Here is a 22,362-nt window from a genome sequence, read left to right on the forward strand (position 1 = left end):
AATTTATATTCATTGTACTGCAGAATTGTCCAGCCTATTCTCATTCTGTAGTGATAATGTCGCTTCATCTTCAAATCTCTTCCTCCTAACCAGCTTGGTTTCACTAGTTAAAAGACTTTCAACTACTGCATGCATTTGCAATGTCCTTCCACATGAGATCATGAACTGTGGGTTGACTATTTTCCAGACAAAATTAAAACCCCATTCATTCAGCTGGACTTATGCTTAGTGACAGCTCTGTGTATTTCTCACTGTGATGTGAATACATGAAGGACACAGTATAAAGATGCACTGAATTATATTTCATTGTGTGGTAAATTTGTTTGGAGTAATTACCAGTATCCAAGTTTTTATCTTTTTTTTTCATTAAAGTTGCTATTATGCCAATGACAGAGATAAATAATAGAACTCTTTTATTAGTGTCTATCTTGCCTAAAATGTAAATGACAAAAAAGCAATAAAGAATGCAGTAAAAATATAATATTAGGGGGGAAAAGCACTTCTTAACAGTGCAGGGGTATATGTCACTAATAAAGTAAGAACAAATATGTGATCCTAATTATTTTTTGTTTTCTTAAGTGCAGATCAGAATATAAAAAGTGGGGGATGTTTGTAAAAGAGAAAATGAGACAAGTTAACCATTATATTGTATCGTGCACTCTCTTTTGAACACTGTGTTCATTTTCCTTTACAGTGTGGCACTTTAAAGCATGTTACACTGCATAGACCAACTTTGCCCAAAACATCTTAAATATACGTGAGATTTTTTTCCCCACCCCATGGTGTTTACAGAAGTTTTGTTCTCAAACAAACCTGTCTAACCAGTCCCAGATAAACTATGGTTACTCTTGGGCTGTATATCACATTGCTACAACTATTATTATTATCTACTATTACTTACCGTTATTTTCGTGTTGTTAACATTTTTTAGAAATTATATTTTGGTTGCATAACATTATTTCTGGTTTACGGCTTTCATCTCTGGAGGAACTATGACATTATGGTGTACTTGTCATTGACCATAGTACTTCTCCAGCTCTTGGGTAAATCTCAAAGTTTGGGCTATAATTTCAACTATAGACTCATTATTCCAATCAGGGAATGTAATGTTTGGGTTTTGTTAAGAGGGATGCAACCATAGTTCATAACTAAGCACAGATCACAAAGCTTTGTTAAGTGTTGTATCTACAAATGGGCTGTTGTAGGGTGGTCACCTCATTATTTATGAATTTAGCTATTTCAACACTTTCTAACATGCCCTGTTTGAAAAATGGTAATTCCTGAAGGTTTTCTTTAACTTACACTGAAGTCATGATTTAATAGTTTGTTCTGATTCAACAAAGTGTTGAGATATGCTCTTTCAGACTTTTCTAAATTGAGGCTAGCGTGAAATTTAAGGGTTTTTTTTTAACTATTCTAGCTTTATGGAATGGAGCTAGGCTAATTTACACCAGCTCAAAATATGTTCATAATACTTATGTTCCCATTTACTAAATTATCATCCTAGCACGCCAATTTTGTGATTAAAATCACGTTAAGACATTTTGACAAGAAAGGGAGGAAAGCTTCTGAAAGTTTGAAATCGGTGTTTCACTTTAAAACAATTCAGCAAGGACCAGTTGCTGCAAGAAAGTACCAAGGGCAGCTCTTACCATATAAATCTGTTTTCTGAGTTTTAAAGTGTATTTTTCATTGATGTCATTGTTTAATGAAGATGGCAGCAATGAAACACTTGGAGCGCCCTTCACACTGAATGGCAGTAGTGATAAAAGAGTCACAGTACATAATACTATCAAAACACTCAAGTTATTATCTAACTAGGAGTAACACTGGCAGAGATGTTATTAGAGCATTGTACTCTGGGAGTGCTATATTTGGAAATAAACATTTCTTTAGACTATTATCACAACATAATTGATCCAGTATCTAAAATCAGTTTAAAAATAATTTCTGAGGAAAATATTACTATTTAAAAACTAATGATTTAATAATAGTGATTTAATACTGCTAAGACAATGAAGTTTAACTGCAAATATTTAGTTAATATTCTTTATCTTATTTATCACTACTTTTTTTAAAAAAAAATCTTCAGTTTAGTGTCTCCCAACTACAATATGGCATCATCTGACAGGATTACAATACCCACATTTAAGCAACTGCTCTCACAGATTGATTTGCAAAGGTGTGAAACATTGAAAGCTGCCTCAATGCAACTGCTCAGTAACACCATTCTGAGATCATTCACATAGGGTAAATACAAACTTAATTGTCAAATTAAGCATTGATCATACAGAACTCCAATACACTGACATTAAATTCTAAAAATAGCCAGAATTGACTTGCTCATGCTCCCAGTGTTCTAAAAATAACATCACAGCTGTTTAAATTGTAAAATACAAACATTTTTCCATTAACACTTTTTTTTTAATGGGTAGAAACACTCATGAAAACAAACTAAAATAATGTTTTTCTTTTCATTTGATAGGAAATACATGAAAAAGTAAAAAGAACACAAATCTCAGAAATAATGAACAATGTAGAACAATATTTTAAATATATCTAAACCATGCTAGAAGGAAAAAAGTTAAATTCTTTATAATCACTCCAATGAATGGTTTGAATAGTGAGAGACTCAGAAGCTTTAGTCCCTTGAGCCTTTGAGAATTTCATAGCCTCTTCAGTGTCTAAACCACATTTGCAAACTTCTCTTACCTTTAAGTCTGTTAATGAAAGCGAAAGTTGGTTTCATTTCTGAATAATTTATATGTGTTTGAAAATGTTACCTCTGGCTACAGAAATTACTGGAGCTCTTTCACTACAAAGATTTCTTCTTTAACTGTTTGTTTTTTATGGTGTTCTCAGGTAGTAACAAAAGAGCAGAGGCAAGATGTAGGTCTGCAAGATCATTTAAAAGTTAAAAGGTAGATTTTCTGTTCCTTATCAGCTGGACACAAACATTTCTGCTGATCTTTGACAATGTGTTTCTTTGAAGTATATTGGTTGTTATTTTCTTCATTAACAGTGAAAACAGAAAAGTACATTAACTAGTAGTTTTATTTCCAACATGTGATTTTGAGTGCAGAATATGGCCTTATAAAGATTTATAGTTACTGATAAGAATTAACAGTGTGAAAGATATGCTTGGCCTACAGTTACACAGCCTTTTATGTTACATGTAAGACACAGACAAGAATGCTGAATGTTCATTCAAATATTTGATTGTTAGGCTGAAAAGCTGTTACTTTAATATGGAAGGTAAATGAGAAGATTTGTACCTTTGCAGTGAGCAGAGGAAAAGGATGAATCAAAACAAACAGCAGGCTGCACACCTCTCCAAACCAAACAGAAAGGAAAAAAAGCCACATATCTGTTAATCCAAATACAATGTATACTGATAAACATACAGCCCCAGCAGAAAAGATTTAACCTTTATTTTAGGGTTAAAGATGCAGAGAAGGGAAGAAAAGAACAATAGCATAGATTATGTGTTGTTTATCATCTTTAGATATACACAGATGGAATTAAGCAAAGCAAATGGTAGTAGAAGATATTATTTCTTTTGTGGCAGGCATATTTCCTTTGCTGATTTCAAACAAGGGAAACTTGTACTATCTGAAACCGCAAATAGTACTCCAGAAATTCAGCTCACCAGAGCCTAGAGGATGAAGTAGAACTGAAGTGTGATCACCAAAAGGAAGTACTTCAGAAAGATTAAAAAAACATCACCACCAAACCAACCAAAAAAACAAACAACAAAAAAGACAAAATACAAATGGTTGGTGTTTAAAACATAATTAATTTGATTTCTCTCTCCCCAGACAGTAAAACCAGCCTCTGCTCAAATGCTGCCTTTTTTTTAATGACTCAACCTCTTTGAATGTTAGAACTGGTTTTCTATCCCACTGATCAGCATGGGAGACCAGATTTAAATAATAATCACAGAAAAAACTACTAGTAGGCCAGTACACATGACAACGTACTGCCCAGCTTTCAGCCCTTTCCCAGGCAGTGCTTCACACTGTTGGATTGAATGCATGCACACTGTTACTGTGAAAGCCTTAATCTAATATGATTTCCTAATTTCTGAAAGCCTGGGCTGTGCCATCAGAAAGTAAACACAGTGTCATTTCTACAGTTTAACAGTTGAGGCAACAGAAAGAGGAGGGTCATATATACATAGCTGTCTTGACTAGTTATAGAAAAGAAGCTGATGTCCCAAAGGAAAGCTGCAAAGTTTCTCAGATGCTTGTTGTCTGGAGAAGCCAAATTGATCAGAAATTTTGGGCCATTGGGAGAAGGTCAATATTGGAAGACAACTTACTGAAATCCGGACAGATAACTGGCAAGGGCTTAGTTCTCTTGTTTTGGAAGAACACCAAGCAAGCACTGAAGGAAAGGTGAAAGGAGACGTTTTAGATATGTAAGGAAATCCCTATATTCTTCTGTGTTTTTACTAATACCTTGCCTTTTTCTTAAGGTCTCCCCTACCATTTTCCAGAGCTTTGTTCATACTGAGGACAAATATAATTGCTGTAGGTCTGCTGTGGTTTGGCAGTTCATGCCTTTCAATGACAAATTGAATGGAGGCGGAGTAGTTACAGAAAGTTCTGACATGTGGTCCAACATATTTGCACACAGGCACATAGAGTACGAAGGAGAAAATTAAATTATCTTCATATTCCATCCGTTTTGGAAGATTTTTGGCACATAAGGGTTATCAAGACAACCTTCCCCTGGACTGTAGGTATGCTTTAGAACATACATCACAGGAACCAAGCCCTCAATGCAGAGGAACTGAGTCCTCAATAAAGACCTACAATTTATCTGTTCATTGCATGAAACAATAGGTTCTGAAGTGCAGAGCAAAGGTTTCAAAGGTAACCAGTGAGTGATCAGACCCTCAGGGTGATGACTTTGAGATACTTGAAAAATCAAATTTTCAGCATGATAAGCACTCACCTTTAAAACCTAGGATCCTTTAAGGCCTCTATTTCCTTTCCTTTAAACTAGAAAACCAGAGAGACACCATAAATCATTGTCTTAAGTTTGGAGAGAGGTGAAAGTTTTGCAGTGGAGTATGTGTAAGAATTTTACTGCTTTATTATGATATAGAATGTCGCGTCCACTGTAGAAAATGAAGCTCAGGCAGAATGAGTATTTTACCAGTAAGAAAACTGTTGATTAAGTAGATTGCAAGTGCCTTCCTCACTCCCTCGGCTTTAAATATGATATCATTTCTTTTATGGCTAAAGCAAGGCAATGAAATTATTATGTATTGAAAAAGTAGGAGCCAGCAGTTCGTAATCGTTTACAATTCTTACAGCCAGGAAAAGAAAAATAAAATCCCTGTTGTACTTCTGACTCATTTTCATGATCCATTGACCAGCTGGTATGAGAAGCATCACTAATGAAGCATGAGATTTCACGCAGTTGGGCCACCCAGCAGAAGATATGCTTCACCTGATACTGATTCTCTTTTTACTAGCTCCTACAGCTAGAAGAGTCAATGTATTAAGGACACATTAAAAATAAGATATGTATATATTATTCAGTCTTTGGATATCACTGACAACTATCATACTGCTTCTTAGAGTGACAGCTTTCAACAGAGCATTACCCTGTGAAATAGAGTACAGAGCCACACACTGTGAAGGGAAAAGTGTAAAATCAAAGGGGTTTGTACAAGCTATTATTCAGTGAGGTTTTAGCTATTTTTAACAAAAATAAACCAGGAGTTTTTCATTCTCAGAAGAAGTCAGTACTGAAAACAAATTAGATTTTATGTATCAAATGAATAACAGCATTAAAACCAAATAGAAATATTTTTGAAAGAAGAGTTTCTTATTTACATGAACATGAATGCATGGGTATATGTGATAGTTTTTCAGGCATACCATTGTACGTATTACTTTACTATATTTTCTTCCTGAACCAACCGTATTATAGGAAAAATAAATCTCTTTGATGCCTTTGTACAACAGGTATAAAATAATGACCAAGATCCTAAATCTAGTTCAGCTCCCAAGACTCTTTGTAAAATGTTTCACTACTGCCCTCTGCATATCCTAGTCATTTAAGATGAAGGATGGACCCAAGAGTTTTGTTGAACTACATGTGAAAATTAACAAATGGTGTCAAAATAAATTCTTACTTATTTTTGACATTCATTTCCATTGTAACATCCCAAACTTGAATTTTCAAAATGCTGCTGAGTTACTGTACTGAAACTGAAGTACAAAATTGACAGATGAAATCACTGAGGTGGGACCAGGCATCTGGGGGCTGTGTGGTAACATTTATACCTCCCCAAGCTCACATGTCAGATTGCAATGTCAGCATGGCAGCATTTTATACTCTGTTCACTGTAAAGGGAAGAGAAGTTGCTCACCACTTTGTAGGATGCCTTTTCAGTGGTTTAAAGAGGAATGGAACGTTATAATTTAGTTACAATAAGAGGTACTAAGTATACCTTGTGTTTTTACAGAGATTTTTTAAATACCTACTGCTATTACAGAGATTCATGTGTAAGGGCTTTTGGGTGGGTCAAAAGGATTCCAAACAGTAAGCAGCAAGAAAATGTAAAATGGTGTAAAGACATAATATGGGAAGTTACACATGGCTTAATAAAAAATAAATGTATTCTTTATGTTACTGTATGGATATCTGTTATTCTCTGGACCCAGTTTGTACACTTTATATCAAAAAAACCCAATCTATTCCTACAGAAATCTTAACTGCCAGAGATAATTTATGCAGGGTCAGATGGTTGAAGGAAAACAAACTAACAAGAAAGATTAAAGTTCAAAACAACTTCCTTTTTTCTTTGAGATGCTAAAATTGTACATATTGTCTTCACCCCTTTCAGCTCTTCTGTGACATACAGAAGAAGCTGGAAAAAAATTCACATCCCATATTCTGCCTAGGCAGAAGAGAAAGAGAGAAATTTAAAACAAACCAACCTGAGAAAACAACAACAAAGTTGAATTCATGGAGAAACTGAAAATAAAAAAAGTTTAAATTATTTCCAGAAATGATTGTATGTGCCTTCTAAAGAATGTTGAACATATTTGAAGTGTATGAACTAAATATTACATTAAACCAAAGCTATGTCATAAGGAAATTATGAGTTCATATTACCTAAGTAAAATCACAAATGTATGTTACCAAACCACAGAATATGATGATGGTAATTTATATCATAATCTAAGATAAAGGTTTCTGAACAGTTAAGTATTAGTGACAATACTCCTTTCTCTGACGCAGTTTTAGTTTTGCAATTCTTCCAGTTCCTTTCCCTGTCTAAAAATGCAATGGTGCCAGAAGACTTCCAAGTTTGTTACCTGCAGAGCGCATCCCACTTACAGGCTGGCTGCAACTTGTCTCTCTCTTTGTAGGTGTCACTCACCACTCCAATGTGTTAAAGAAACTATTGAATCAGCAGGTATGAAAAGCAAAAATAACTTTTTTTTTTTTCCCCACACACACACTGAAATACCAGGAGAAATAAAATGTAGCTTGGAATCTATGAGTGAATTTGGAATTTGCCAGTGTTAGTTTACCTGAACACCTCTGTTTACCTAAAAAGTTTCCTGAGACTTTAAATGACCACAAGTAACCAGTGGCTCGGTTTTCTCATCACTAAATTATGCTAAAGACACTTACAGTCTACTCTGTGTTAGAGTTGCCACATTAATTGGTGGATACTGATTGTTTGGGGTTATTTCAATTATCTTCAGTGAGCCAAAGAAGGTTCATCACAGCTGTTAGGGTTAAGAAACACCTGCCAGAAATCATATTTTAGGTAAATTCAAAACACTTTATAATAAGAATACATTAATAGCATATTATAGAGTAATTCCCCTGGAATTTCAACATTTGTTGCTCAAAAAGAGAAGTCAAGAAATAAATTAATAAAACAACTATTAATATGAAATGAAATAATTATAAGATGCCACTTGTTTAATTTAAGAAAACTATATTATATGGATTTACACATATAAATAGTAATTAATTTTCCAATAAAAAGTTAAAAATTATGAAAATGTTATTAATGAATTCAGAGACTTTATTTGGGAGAGCAATGAATGAAACTTTCTTTTGCAGTGCTGAAGTGAAGCAATAGCTGTAAAAATGTGTATTGTTAGAAAAATAAACAGGATAGGTGCAAACCCCTTTTATTCAAAATATCTAATCCTTTAAAATCTGCCTTAGTACCATTTTCAGAACATCTGGCATAAAACCAAGCATATCAAGTTTACTGCCATACTGAAAATTACCTAAATTCAGAACTCAATTAATGTAGTAATCTTTTAAACATAGGATTCGCTACAGTGCTGTTCAGATAACAAAGGCAGGTGTAACAGCTCTGAAAGGTGGTGGAATGAGCTGTGAAAATGAATTGTGAGCCTGCAAACATAATAAAAAGAAGAGGTTTGTGAGTTACTAAATACGCCAGGCAACTACCTGGAGTCTTGAAGTAATCAGAATATTCTGAAATAATCAGATTAGTCCTTTTAATTTCAAATGTTTCTGTTCTGCAGAGAGAAGAGAGTTCCACAGATGACATTTTTTTAATGAAACTCTCTTTATCTGAAAAAATATCTACCAATTCAGTTAATATTTTCATGCAATGTCCCCTTAAAAGACATCTCTGACTGAATCAGGCAAGGAGGAATGAAGGTTGCCCAGTCCATTATTTATCCAGACACAAATGAAATAATAATTAGACAAACAGTAGAAAACATTCCCATTCTTTCTTCTGGAAATACAAACAAGGAAAGGATTTTTTTGTCTGGTTAACCTTTTGAAGGCATAAATGTTTGGGGTTGGGGACAAGAGAGAGAAACAATGCACATTGCTACTGAAGAGCAACAGGAAAGTACTCCTAATATGGATGTCTAGACCGGCCTTACCATGGAAAAAGAACAAGGAGAAAGAAGTTGTTAGCATGAGATAAGAATAGCCAATTATATTTCTGCATGAAATTATCCTAGTACATCCATATCATACCCTAGAGGAAACCAGTTTTGGAGAGTATCTTGCCTCCCATGTCTTCACGCCAGACTCCCTGTTCTGTAATGACAGAAAGTATTACACAGCAGCAGTGGATTCTGTTTAGAAGTCAGCCAAGAGGAAATAATGTTATTGTATATTTTCCTAAAATATTCACAGATATTGAGCTGCAGAACATGCAAAAATGTTATGAAGATACCCACTTTTCAAATGCCTCTAAAATGTAAAATGTGGAAATGAATGATGTGTGCCTCTTCAGTGAAACTGCTTTGGCTGCCTATAACAAAGACCTTTGCTTACATCTGAACACAATTCATTGCATTTTTATTGAGGCGGCAAAAGGACAATTAGCTCTACTTGTGCAGCAAACGCTGGTCAAAACCCTGGGTTCCTGGTTCACTACAAATGTAATTTTTATTAGTATTTTTCTAATTTTTGGTCAATGAAAGGCTCCTAGAGCTCTTTTCATGGATGACATGAACGTTTTTTCTGTGCTAAGGAAATATGTCTATTTCATTAAATTCTAGCTAAAGGGCTGTAAATCTTCATTTGCTAATACGCCACAAATCTTTCAGAGGCTTCCATAAGGGTTGGGAAAAAAGTCATCAGATGCAGAACCTTTCAAACAGAAGATTACAAACTTAATAGACCCATATTACTTGAACCAAATGTTGTTCCAGTGGATAATTTACAGCCACCTCTATTCATATTCGCTGAAAACCGTACATCTCAGGCATTACAGATTTAATTTAAAAAAAAGGGAAAACATATTGAAAAATTATTGAATGTAAAATTTTTACTTCACTTGTATATGATATTTTTCTTGAGAGTTTAGACTAGACATGGTATTCAGATGGGAACTCACAAGTGCCGAGCAAAGGGCAATAAATCTACTTTTGATGTCCTGTCTGTGTCCCTGTGAATTATCTCCCAAGGTGCTTGCTGTGTCTGCAGCCAGGACACACTGCTGGCTTATGCCAAGGCTCCCAGATCCCTTCCCGCAGCTCTGCTCCCATTCAGGCAGTCCCCAGCTTGTGTCCTTGCGTCAGTGCTTCCTGACCAGGGGCAGTGTTTGGCTTTATCCTTGCTGAAATACATGAGGTTCCTGTTGGCCTCTTCCTTCAGCCTGTCCAGGTCCCTCTGGATGGCATGGTTGCCTTGAGGGTCCCCAGTTGTGCCTGCACCACACACCCCCTACCTCCTCATACACACCCACCCCTGCCCCTTCCTCAACCCACCTTAGTGTCATCTCCAAACTTAAGTAGATTGTTCTCCCTCACTTCCTTCCCCAGGCCATTGATAGGAGATGCTTGCAAGAGATGCTAGCCACAGACCTCCAGGTAAAGCAAGAACAATTAATAACTACTGTCTGAGCCTGACCATCCAGGCCGTTATTTAGCTATGTAGTTCTGTGATCACCCAGAACATGAAGTCCCAACTTGAATACAATAATATTTGCATATTGGGTTGCCTTTCAGGTATTTGTGGGTGGAGAGACCACTTAATGCTGTTTACCTTGACTTTAGGAAGGCTTTCAATGCTTTTTCGTGTTCTGGGTTTAGGGAATTTTGGAGTTAACTAATAAATTCAACTTTATTTAAACAATACTCCTTAATCTCTTTGAAAATAAAACTTCAAAGCAAGATGTACTGTATCTATTTCAGTGGCATCTCAGTTTAGGAACAAAGATCTCATCAGCGATTTCACAATCTTTATTCAATATGTAACAGAGAATAAGAACGTTATTTGCAGAAGTTACTAACTCTTCTAGAATTTATTGGTCTCAAACACTCAAAAGTTTAGTGACCTTAAATGTCAAAACCCTATCCTCTCTCTTTTTGCCTATGCATTATGATGCAATTTTTAAGACTGGATTACAGATTATTCTTTTTCATATGTATCTTCCCTACTTCATTTGGAAGGCTTGTCTTGGTCACAAGCTGTTTGATGCTGCTTCACTTAGATCAGCATGTGGCCTTAGATCTGTTTGCTAATCAAGCCACACTTGGAAGAATTCTATTTCTACTCTGATGTTCATCACAACAGTTAAATAAGTGTTTTCTGAACACAAATACATTTATTTTCTTGTAACTCTAGTCAGATTATTAATTTTACAAACAGAAAATGGAAAGATTAAGGCCACATGCAGTCTTTCATTCAAAGCACACAATTTGAGATGCTTACACCCAGCTTCTCAGGGCAGGCAGCACAATATAGTGTTTTATATGTTTTTACTGACTTTAGCTGCTGTTCAAAGAATTCTGCTTTTTTTACATAGGAGACTGAAAAGTCTTAAGCATGGCACCTAGGCAAAAAGTTTTCCCTGAGATTCCTCAAAACTTTTTGATTTAAAACACTGGTGCAGCCTAACGTGTAATCTACATGCACAGATAAAAACAGAGGGGGGTTTCATGGTGATTTCCAATTGTTCTGTGAGATTTTTTTTTTCCTCTCATGTTTAACCTCATTCAATATGCATTTTACATATTAAAAACTTGCAAATCAGTGAACACATGAAGAAAGTCAATTTATGTAGTGGTATCAGGTATGAACTGTCTGGACTCTGTCTGGTTTTAGCCCGCTCTGCTCAGCAATACCATTTCTCCTTTCCTCCAGGGCCTCATCACATTTGTCTCACAAACTCCTTTTCCTCTTTTTATTGTTTGCACTGGCTCATGCTGATGTTTTCACCCAGGCAGCTTGTGTCATTCCCCACTCAGCTCATGCTTTGCCCCTACATTTTTTTTCTTCCCAGTTTCCTTTCTCAGTCACAGCCCTGGTCTGCTTTAAAATCTTCATGAACAGTTACAGTACTTCCTTCCCTTCCTCACAAGCTTCCAGTCAACATAATTTATTTTATCTCCTCAGGCTTTTTATTGCAATGTAGTTCATTCTCAGCCCTCTTCTAAGATTAGTGCATTTCCTTCATTTGCTTTAGCAGTGGTGCGTTCGCCCACAGGGAATAAAGTTTTCCTGGCATCACTGGGAGCATACATCCCAGCAGACAAACAAAACTGAGACAGAGGTGCTAAGGAGAAGACATATCTGTTGAAAGACATAGTTGTGGTGTTACTTAAGATGCATATCCTTCACCTCCTTAAGAGAATATTACATCTCCAAAAAGCCCTAGACAACTGGCCACCAGAAGGCCACATTATTTGTCAAATGATTAAGGCAGGACAGGTCAATTATGTTTTAGAAATGCTTTCTTACCTGTACTAGTTTTACAGGAGAATCTATGTGACTACATTGACATTTACCTGAGATGAATCTTTCCTGTACGGTCACTCAGTTCTAGAGAATTTTCTGCATGACTATATTAGTGTAAGGTTATGTTGTTCTTAACCCTGGGAAAACATGGTGTAAACAAAACTTTTGTGTCTTTGAGGTGATTTATTTAGAAGATGTGAGTCAACAAATATGTTACATGATTACATACTAATAACAACATATGCCACTGTGAACTCAAACCTTGTTTATTAAGATCTCTTTTCATCTGAAGTATTAGCAAGATTCATCTGCTGCTTGCAGCTTGCTCAGGATATAGCATCATTATTGCCTATGAGCTTGAAACACTGTGATAAGATCCTCCCCAACTTTGAAACAAGTAGTTTTATGAACATTGGAACTAATGTATAAAATTTATGTCTTGAAGTTAATTTACTTCAGTGTCTGAGTGCAAGCCCTGATTGAATCTTTTCCTGCTGCTGAGGTGAGCAGAAACATTCACTCTAACAGATAATAAAAATATTTCTAGAACATGTGGAAAATTAGGAAATCATGTTCTAAAATTCCCCTTTTGAATCTCTGGTTATGTCAGCTGCATTGTCTCTCTACTTAATTTCCTCAATGATTCACATATCTGAAATTTCTTTCCTTCAAAGATCTGATAAGGTGCTGCACTTGTTTTGAGAGTAACACTGTGACACTGATTTGTGAAATATTTTAAGGTTCCCTAAATGCTTATGCTTATAAATTCTTTCCTCCTGACTTGAATTCATGATAATAAGAACATCACTACTTTAGAAGCAAAAGAAAACAAAGAGCCTTACTTCGTAACATTTTTTTTTTTTCATTTGCTTATTTATTTGTTTGTTACGTGGGCTTTTTATGCTGGGTCTGGTTGGGATTAAATAACTTTCTTCATAGCAAACTGTATGGTCCTGTGTTTTAGATCTGTGAGTAAAACAATGTGGTAACACGCTTGTGTTTTATTTATTGCTGAGCATTGCTTGCACAGAATCAAGGCCATCTCTGTTTCCCAATCTGCCCCCCCCCCCCGGAAGCAGGCTCAGGGTTGGTAAGAGTTTTTAGGAGGGAACACAGCTTGGACAGTGGACTCAAACCAACCCAAGGGATACGTCATACCATATAACATCATGCTTACTAATAAAACTTGTGGGGGAGATTTTCCGAGGTAACCGTTGCTCAGACGGGCCATTGGTCTACTGGCAAAAGAGGTGGTAGTGATTAACTTTGCATGATTTCTTGGGTTTGGGGTTTGTTGGTTTTGGTTGAGGTCTTTTTCATTCACTTATTAAATTGTCTTTATCTCAGCCCATGAGTTTTTCTTGCATTTTCCCTCCAGTTCTCTCCCCTGTCTTACTGGGAGTGGGGAATGAGCAAACAGCTGGTGATTAACCTGGTTGCTAGCAGGGGTCAATCCACCACACTCTGGGACTGAACAAGTTCTGTTTCTGTAAGATGAGATGCATGTGCAAACCAGAAGATGTTATTATTCCATACACAAATATTTTTATTATGCATCTAGCTTGACCTGTTCTGGGTAATTTTGAATGTTACTTCATTTTTCAGATATAGTCTCATTTTTTTCCAGTCATAGAGAATATGGTTTTTGTTTCCTAAGGTATCTATCTATTAGTTTCAGTCACTTGTTTAGTCAGAAAAAAAATTTACTTTTGGTCTCCCAAGTACCATAGTAATCTTTGCAAATAGGAGTTATGATTCAGGTTTTTGAAAAGTAGTACAACTATATAGAAAATGAGTCAATATGTCCAAATCTTGATTATGAACTTCTTTCAAACTTCTGGAGAACGGTATTCACATTTAAAGATCAGACTGACTTGAAGCCAGAGATGTTTTATAGTGTTATGGTCATTTGAATTGGAAATGAGAAATACTTACTTTCTGGTTTGGAAAGGGTGTCTCATGAAAACATGTATATTAATAAGTGTTCTTAACTTTAGAGGTTTAAAATGTCTTGAAAGTAATGGTTATCATAAGCTTTTAACTGGTGGAGAAAATAAGCTTTATGGTATCTATTGACATGAGATCTAGTTGTTAGGCAGGGCTGAAGACAGATACAAAAAATTCTCCACATCTAAGTCTTAATCTTGGTTTTCATTTAGGTTCAAATTTTCTCTGAAGTTTCACATACTTGACCACGGTGGCATAGAGGGAGGTGACGAGGAAAGCTAAGGTCCATTTGGAATTAAATCTGGTGAGGGAGGTCAAGGACAAGAAGAAGGGCTTCTTCAAGTACATCAACAGGAAAAGGATGACCAGGGAAAATGTGAGTCCACTGCTGAATGAGATTGGTGCCCTGGTAGCAAAGGACACAAAGGCGACAGAGTTACTGAAAGCTTTCTTTGTTTCAGACTTCACTGCCAAGGCTGGCCCTCTGGTTTCCTAGACCCTGGAGACAAAAGAAGAAGTCTGGAGAAAGGAGGAATTTCCCTTGGTTGAGGATGATCATGTTAGAGACCACTTAAGCAAACCTGACACCCACAGATCCAAGGGCCCTGATGGGATGCACCACTGAGTGCTGAGGGAGCTGGCAGATGTTATTGCTACACCACTCTTTGTCATCTTTGAAAGGTCAGGGAGGACAGGAGAGGTGTCTGAAAACTGGAGGAAAGCCAATGTCACTCCAGTCTTCAGAAAGGGCAAGAAGGAGGACCCAGGAACTACAGGCTGGTCAGCCTCACCTCTATCCCTGAAAAGGTGATAGAACAGCTCATGCTGGAGTTCATCTCCAAGTGTGTGGAGGAAAAGAAGATTATCAGGAGCAGTCAATATGGATTCACCAAGGGGAAATCATGCCTGACCAACCTGATAGCCTTCTGTGATGGAATGACTGGCTGGGTAGATAAGGGGAGAGCAGTGCATGTTGCCTACCTTGACCTCAGCAAGGCTTTTGACACTGTCTCCCATAACATCCTTCAAGGTAAGCTCAGGACGTTTGGATTAGATGAGTGGACAGTGAGGTGGATTGAGAACTGGCTGAATGGCAGAGCTCAGAGGGCTGTGATCAGCGGTGCAGAGTGTAACTAACGGCCTGTAAGTAGTGGTGTTCCCCAGGGGTCAGTACTGGGTCCAGTCTGGTTCAATTTACTCATCAGTGACCTGGATGAAGGGACAGAGTGTACCGTCAGCAAGTTTGATGATGATACAGAACCACAAGGAGTGGCTGACAGACCAGCAGGCTGCGCTGCCATTCAACCAGACCTGGACAGGCTGGAGAGTTGGGTGGAGAGGAACCTAATGAAGTTCAATCAAGGCAAGTGTAAGGTCCTGCACCTGGAGAGGAACAACCCCATGCACCAGCACAGGCTGGGGGTGGCCTGCTGGAAGGAAGTTCTGTGGAGAATGACCTGGGAGTTCTGGTTGACAGCAAGTTGACCATGAGCCAGCAACGTGCCCTTGTGGCCAAGAAGGCCAATGGGGTCCTGGGGCGCATTAGGAGGAGTGTGGCCAGCAGGTTGAGAGAGGTTATCCTGCCCCTCTGCTCTGCCCTGGTGAGGCCACATCTGGAGTGCTGTGTCCAGTTCTGGGCTCCCCAGTTCAAGAGAGACAGGGGACTACTGGAGAGGGTCCAGTGGAGGGCTGTGAAGACAATGAGGGGACTGGAACATCTCCTTTATGAGGAAAGGCTGGGAGAGCTGGGCCTCTTCAGCCTGGAGAAGAGAAGACTGAGAGGGGATCTTATCAATGTATACAAGTATCTTAAGGGCAAGTGTCAACAGGATGGGGCCAGGCTCTTTTCAGTGGTTCCCAGTGACAGAACAAGGGGCAACGGGCACAAACTGTAACATGGGAAGTTCCATCTAAATATGAGGAAAAACTTCTTTACTTTGAGGGTGACAGAGCCCTGGAAGAGGCTACCCAGAGAGGTTGTGGAGTCTCCTTCTCTGGAGACGTTCAAAACCTGTCTCAATGCAACTTTGTGCAACCTGCTGTAGGTGAACCTGCTTTAGCAGGGGGTTGGATTAGATGATCTCTAGAGGTCCCTTCTAACCCTGACAATTCTGTGATTCTGTGACTCTGTGACTGAAATTTAATGATAGGTCAAATTATGGAGTTTTCAACATGAGATTTAAAAAGCACAATGGAACAGTAAAAACACTTTTTGAACATTTTCCAAGGCTACTGATTACACAAAAAGTGACAGATCCCTCAAACACATTTTCAGATTAACCAGATTTTGTAAGACAGCTTGTAAATCTTTGTAAGATTTGCTTAAGGCATAAGAACAGAACTTATATGATCTTTCTTACCAGTGGAATAACCATTTGATCTAGATGCAAGCTAAGTTATCCCTCTGTAAAGTCAATATCCAAATAAATAATATAAATATATGTCTTCAGACTAGATTCTTCTCTATTTAAATGTTGATCTATTTGAATGCTCACTGACATAATTTGCACAAATTCTGGTAATTCAATGAATCATCCTGTCTACTTAGCACCATAGTCCAAAGATGTTCCATAGGAAGAAAAATTTACTTCACACTCATACTTTAACACTTAACAACTTCAGATATGAAACAGAAAATTGGATCATATATCATGAAAATATGTAGCTTTATGAATTAAACAATAGCTACCAGAAAACTAAACTAATAGAAGAATGTAGGTCACACAGGTGAAAAAAAGCAAAATCCAGCATCCATATTTTCATGCATATGGCCAAAATCCCAAACTTTTTGAAAGTTGGAATTAATCTGTCCTTCAACTGACTCAAATATGGTGCAGAAATATGCAATTACCGAAACAAACAAACAAACAAATAAAACACTTGCTATTGCATTTTATCATAACTGTAGCAACAGACTCAGGAAATTTGTACATTTATGTGTGAGGTTTGCATGTGTATCTGCACAAGTGTAGTGAAATCATCCACACTGGATGCTCTGGAGCCAAAAATGCAAGGGAAAGGAAAGATACAGTATTTTAGCTAGAATCAAAATCTGTTGATGCATATACAGATGACAATTGTGGCCTGTTAACCTTAGTTAGGGTCACAGAAACAAAGCTAGCTTTCCCACAGTTAGTCTCTCTCTATTCAGAGGTCTTGCTCATACCACCTGACAGAGGAATAATGTTTGTTCAAGTGAGAAGTGTTACAGTTTAAAGTATCATAAAAATCAGTACTTGACTTCTAGGGTGATATTGGGAAGTCTTCCCTTCTGAAAGAGGACATCTGCATAATGAACCCCCCCACAAAACAGTGTAAAGGAAAGAAACCTCCTGGGCTGAAAGGACTACATCAGAAGCCTTCAGCTCACCTGCTAGCAGGTGTTATTGTGGGTTTCAGAGAGGACTACTCTTTCTGAAGACAGCCAGGGCAGTGCTGGAAAATAATCCTCACCGATATCTAGAATTCAGAAGATAAAATGGTAAAGCATAACAAGATGGAGTGTGGGGAAAATTCCTATCAATGAAAAGAAATGCATGCTGCAGCAGAGTCATGCAATTTGTGCAAGGTAGTCCAGAATTTGTAAGACATCAGAGCACACAAGGTAGTTCACAGGGGGCCTTATTAGTAAAGGCAGAAATTGTACCCCACCAAAGAAAATCATACCTTTCATGGTTTACAGAAAAACATTAAATATTGTACTGATCTTCCTGAAAACAGTCTAGAAAAATAAGTAACTTTAAAAACCCAGATGTAAACACTATGTATGATGGGAACAGAACATTTTTGGTTTTGTGTCAAGAAAATGGACAGATGTAAAGATTTCATCACAAACATGAAACAAATACAGACTAAAGTTTTGGGACCTTTCACCTTCTCCATGCAGAAGGGAATCTTGTTAGCCCTGTCCCCAGCTGGAGAAAAGACATTGGATTAGACGACCTTTTGGTCTCACCTGTTAGGGCTGCTCTTAGGTTTTTATTCTAGGAGTTAAATCCCTAGGGTTCTGACTTCCTAACAGGTTGGCTACCATAAAGCTCCACTAAGACTGTTGGTGGGTATAATGCTCTTTTTTTCTGCAGGGGAAAAAAAATATAATTATTTGATTTCTGTTGATTATAATTATTTATGTTACTTTAATGTCACAATTCTGAACCAGCATCAAAGGAGGCAATGCTGCACTGGTATAAAATAATTAAAAAATTGTGTACCACACAGCTTGCACTCCAGTTATAGAAGAAGTATGATATGAATAAAGGCAAAAGTTATGGATATGTGTTGCCCTGGCTGCAGGGATTTTGAAACATTAACAGCCTAAATACTGTCAAATTTCCTGCAGAAGTTTTTGACAAATGAAAGAAAAAGAGGATTTTGACAAGTAACAATGCAAAACGTGGACTCATATTTCTCCTAAGTTAGAGGGCAAGCATTATAAAGAATTGTGAAGCTGTTTATTTCAAATAACAATGGGGGCTAATGTCTGATCTTCTCAGGGGTTCCAAGTAACATTTTGGTAGAAAATAATGAATTATAAGCAGAGTGAGAAATTGTGATTGATGGCCTTAACAAAAACAAGGAAGCATCCACAGCCTTGTTAATAGAATATAAATAAATTGGCAGGAGTTTATATGAATCTCCAAAAAAAAAAAAATATTTATCAAGGGTAGGTAGTATGATATAGTAGCTGAGACAGGAGTTTAGCTTTGCAGGCAGTCATCAAAGGAATTGTCTTAGAGGAATTATACAGAACAAACTGAAAGATTTAATGTCTGGTAAATTTCTGAAAGAATTATGATATTGAGATAGAACTTAGTAACCATTCAGGATGACGATGTTAACAAAAAGTAAGAATATTCTTGGTAGACAAAAACAGTTCAGGGAACCCTTCTGGATAAAGAGGAATGTGAGAAGATAAACTCTGCAAAATACTATGTATCCACTGACTTAAATGGTGGAAGAGCAAATGGAGATTAGATGCTTATTGGAAAAACAAGATGGTCACTGAAGGACTTTTTGGGAGGGAAGAATATATGTTTTTATCATGCAGAAAAGAGACAGAAAAGAGATGACAATCAAGATTTAGAGAGCAAAACAGAATTGTCATGAGCAAGATCAGGGGAAGAAAGAGGATGAGGTAAAAGGAGAAAATGAAGGAATTACAGGAAAGAACAGATGAGTAGAAGATGGCTGGATGAATCAAGCTGTGTGAGCATTGCAGCAAGAGATAAAGGAAAAAAATATTCCAAGAAAACCCAAACATGCAGTGTGCAAGAGGGTGACTCAATAGATTAATTAACATTTTTCAAGTAAAAGTCTTTCCCAAAACACCTTTCAATTCATGCTATAAAAATATGCAACGTAAAAAACCCCTATTCAGTTCTGAAGTCTTATGAAATTTTCTGACTCATAATCTTTGAAATTTGTAATGGGCAATGCTGTCCATGAAATCACTTCCCACGGTACCAAAATATTCCTTTGATGACTCTGTCTGCATAGCTGACAAAGCCTTTAGTTTTAAGATCATTTTAATAGAGTGGCATTGCTGCTGAGGAAAAGTAAAATGAAAATGCTGGAGGGCAAAGCCCAGGTACAATGAGACTTTAATTAATCAGTTTCCTAGCCAAGGCTTCCTTCAGCTTTCACTGAAGTCATAAGAAAACCTGCTACTGATTATAGTGGAATTGGATCAAAGATGTATGACAAGCTGAAGACTCTTTGTCCTCCACTCCTTTTAATAGAGAGGTCAAAAATCATAATTTGTCTTTGAAGGATATATTAAGGTTTGGACTTATTTTCATATATTTTATAAATCAGAAAATAAAAGTAAAATGCAAAATGGTTTGGTTTTCTTTCCTCTGCATTGCCAGCATTTTCCTTCCTGTTATTCCACCAGACTAGAAAAGGCAAGGAAAACAATTTAGAAGCATCCTTATCAAAGCCCATTAAATGCCCATTAAAAAAAAAAAAATATTCCCTCTCCACTTTTTATTTCTCTCCCTCCAGCAAATACTTTTCTGGTTTATTGCCTGCTAGAAAGCTGATTTAAATTGTTACAGTACTTTCCCTTCATGTGAAGAACCAGGGATGTTGTGACCTCCCTGCCCTCCTTGTTGTGTTAAGGAAAACGAAAAAGTCCTCTATTCTCTGCTTATTACTATTTACTGAAACAGCCTGCTTCTATAAGTAATTGGATATAAATGACAGCAAGCTTTCCAAAAACTAATATTAATCAGATAATTAACAGTTACAGTTCCTTGGCAATGTCAGAACGGGTGGCCAGAAAATTTGCCATTAGGTAGATACACTCACTATTTAGCTGTATTTATCTCACAAGCCAGTCACATATATCAAGGAACAGTTGATTTTAATACAGCTATAGAAAGATGCACTTTAAAGGCTGATACAATAATTAGTATGTGTGAAGAAACCACAGCTGTTTTACAAGGTCTACATATATTTTTAAGGAAATAATTATCAAGAAAAATATCCAATATTTATCAAATAAAACTTATTTTTCAGCAATATACATTTTGTAATTTTCAACATTTAAATGAAGTCAGGAAACACTTTTCCACTTTGTAATAAATACACGGCATTTCAAATTTCAAAAAAGGGTCAACTTCAAGTGTGGAAAGTATTTTAAAAACTCAATTTTTTTATTAATTAATCTCTCAATATATATATTTTTCTTCAACTTGCTGCAAAACAAAAGGAAGGAAACATTGTATTCGATTTCATATCAATAATTTAATCATGAATTTTGTTTTGAATAAACCTCAAATCACACTCAAAATGAGAAAGATAAAAAAAATTTAAGCCTAAAAATTTTTTTCTCATCATTTCAATAGGATAGTTTTGGGCAATGTGTAAAAAAAATTTTGTTTCTTCAAAATGGAAAATTAATTTACATTATCTCTCTTACCTATAGATTTCAGTTTCTACAATCACAGTTTTGTCAAAAAAATTGCTGAACTCTATATTTTACTTTGTCAGTTGATCAAACATATTTGTATAGCATTCCAGCTTTCACTCTGTTCTAACATTCCACAATTTATTTAACATAGTACTTGAATTTATTCCCATAAAACCAATCTTGTATTTATCAAGTTTAAAAGAATCTTCTGAAAACACCTACACTGCCAGCAGAAGATAAAGTAAGAATCACGCAGTTACCTGAAAGAGAAATACTTTCTAGGAATTACCGTGCATAACCATTAATAATATGAGGCATAGGTAAACTTTAACACACTCAGAAGTGACCTTCTTTACAGAAATACAGGGGAGAGTTAGATTACAACATTTTTTAGTGTCTTGATAAATAGTCAGAACAAGAAGGTGCTTATAGTGCCTTTTAATATTACTTTATAAAAACAAATTAAAAAATAAAAGTTACAACAGTGAACAATAACATTTCCACCTTTGACGTATATGTAGATAATGAATATTCCATTAAGACATCAATCAGTGTGAAAGCATCCATCACTGGAGAAAGAATCTAAGGAGGAAAGAGGAGAATTTCCTAAAATATACATAGCTGATTTTTTTTTCAGATTTTATGGTCAGAAAACCAGAAAAAAATACAATGTAGAAAAATATCTCCCTATTTCTCATGCTGCAAAAAGCATACTTCACCCAATTCTACTATCCTAAATTCTTAATTTATTTTATAGTCATGAAACAAGGATTTAAAAATATATAGGTGTGAAGCATTCAAGCAAGTTCAAAATAAGACCGGTCAGTGAGACCTACCAGAGTAAGAGGTTCTAGAAGACTTCCTTACCTACAATCTGTTGTTATTAGCTGCAAAATCTGAAGCTACAGAAACAAAGATGGAATTAAAACAACAATAAGCAATACCAGAAGTTCATTGTAAAGTCCTACACCACTATTGACAAAGTGATCTGTCAGCCTTGTACTATTTACCTTAGAGCTCTTGGGAAGGCCTTAATAGTTCACTTGATAGTGAAACAGGCTTCTTAGGTAGAAATTGAGCATTGCCCATAAAACATAAGAAGCAATAATTGGTGACATAGTAGCCTGAGAATCAGATTAAAAATGTTTCCACTGACTTTGTATAGCTAAATTTTTTGTGGTTTTTTGGTTTTAAATGAAGAAAAGGAGCTTTCAAGAATCTGAAGACTGTTTGGTGTTATTAGTTACTGAAAACATTATTTTTCTTCTTGTTTCACATTC

Source organism: Falco punctatus (genome assembly GCF_963210335.1).
Source record: "Falco punctatus genome assembly, chromosome: 3".
NCBI lineage: Eukaryota > Metazoa > Chordata > Aves > Falconiformes > Falconidae > Falco > Falco punctatus.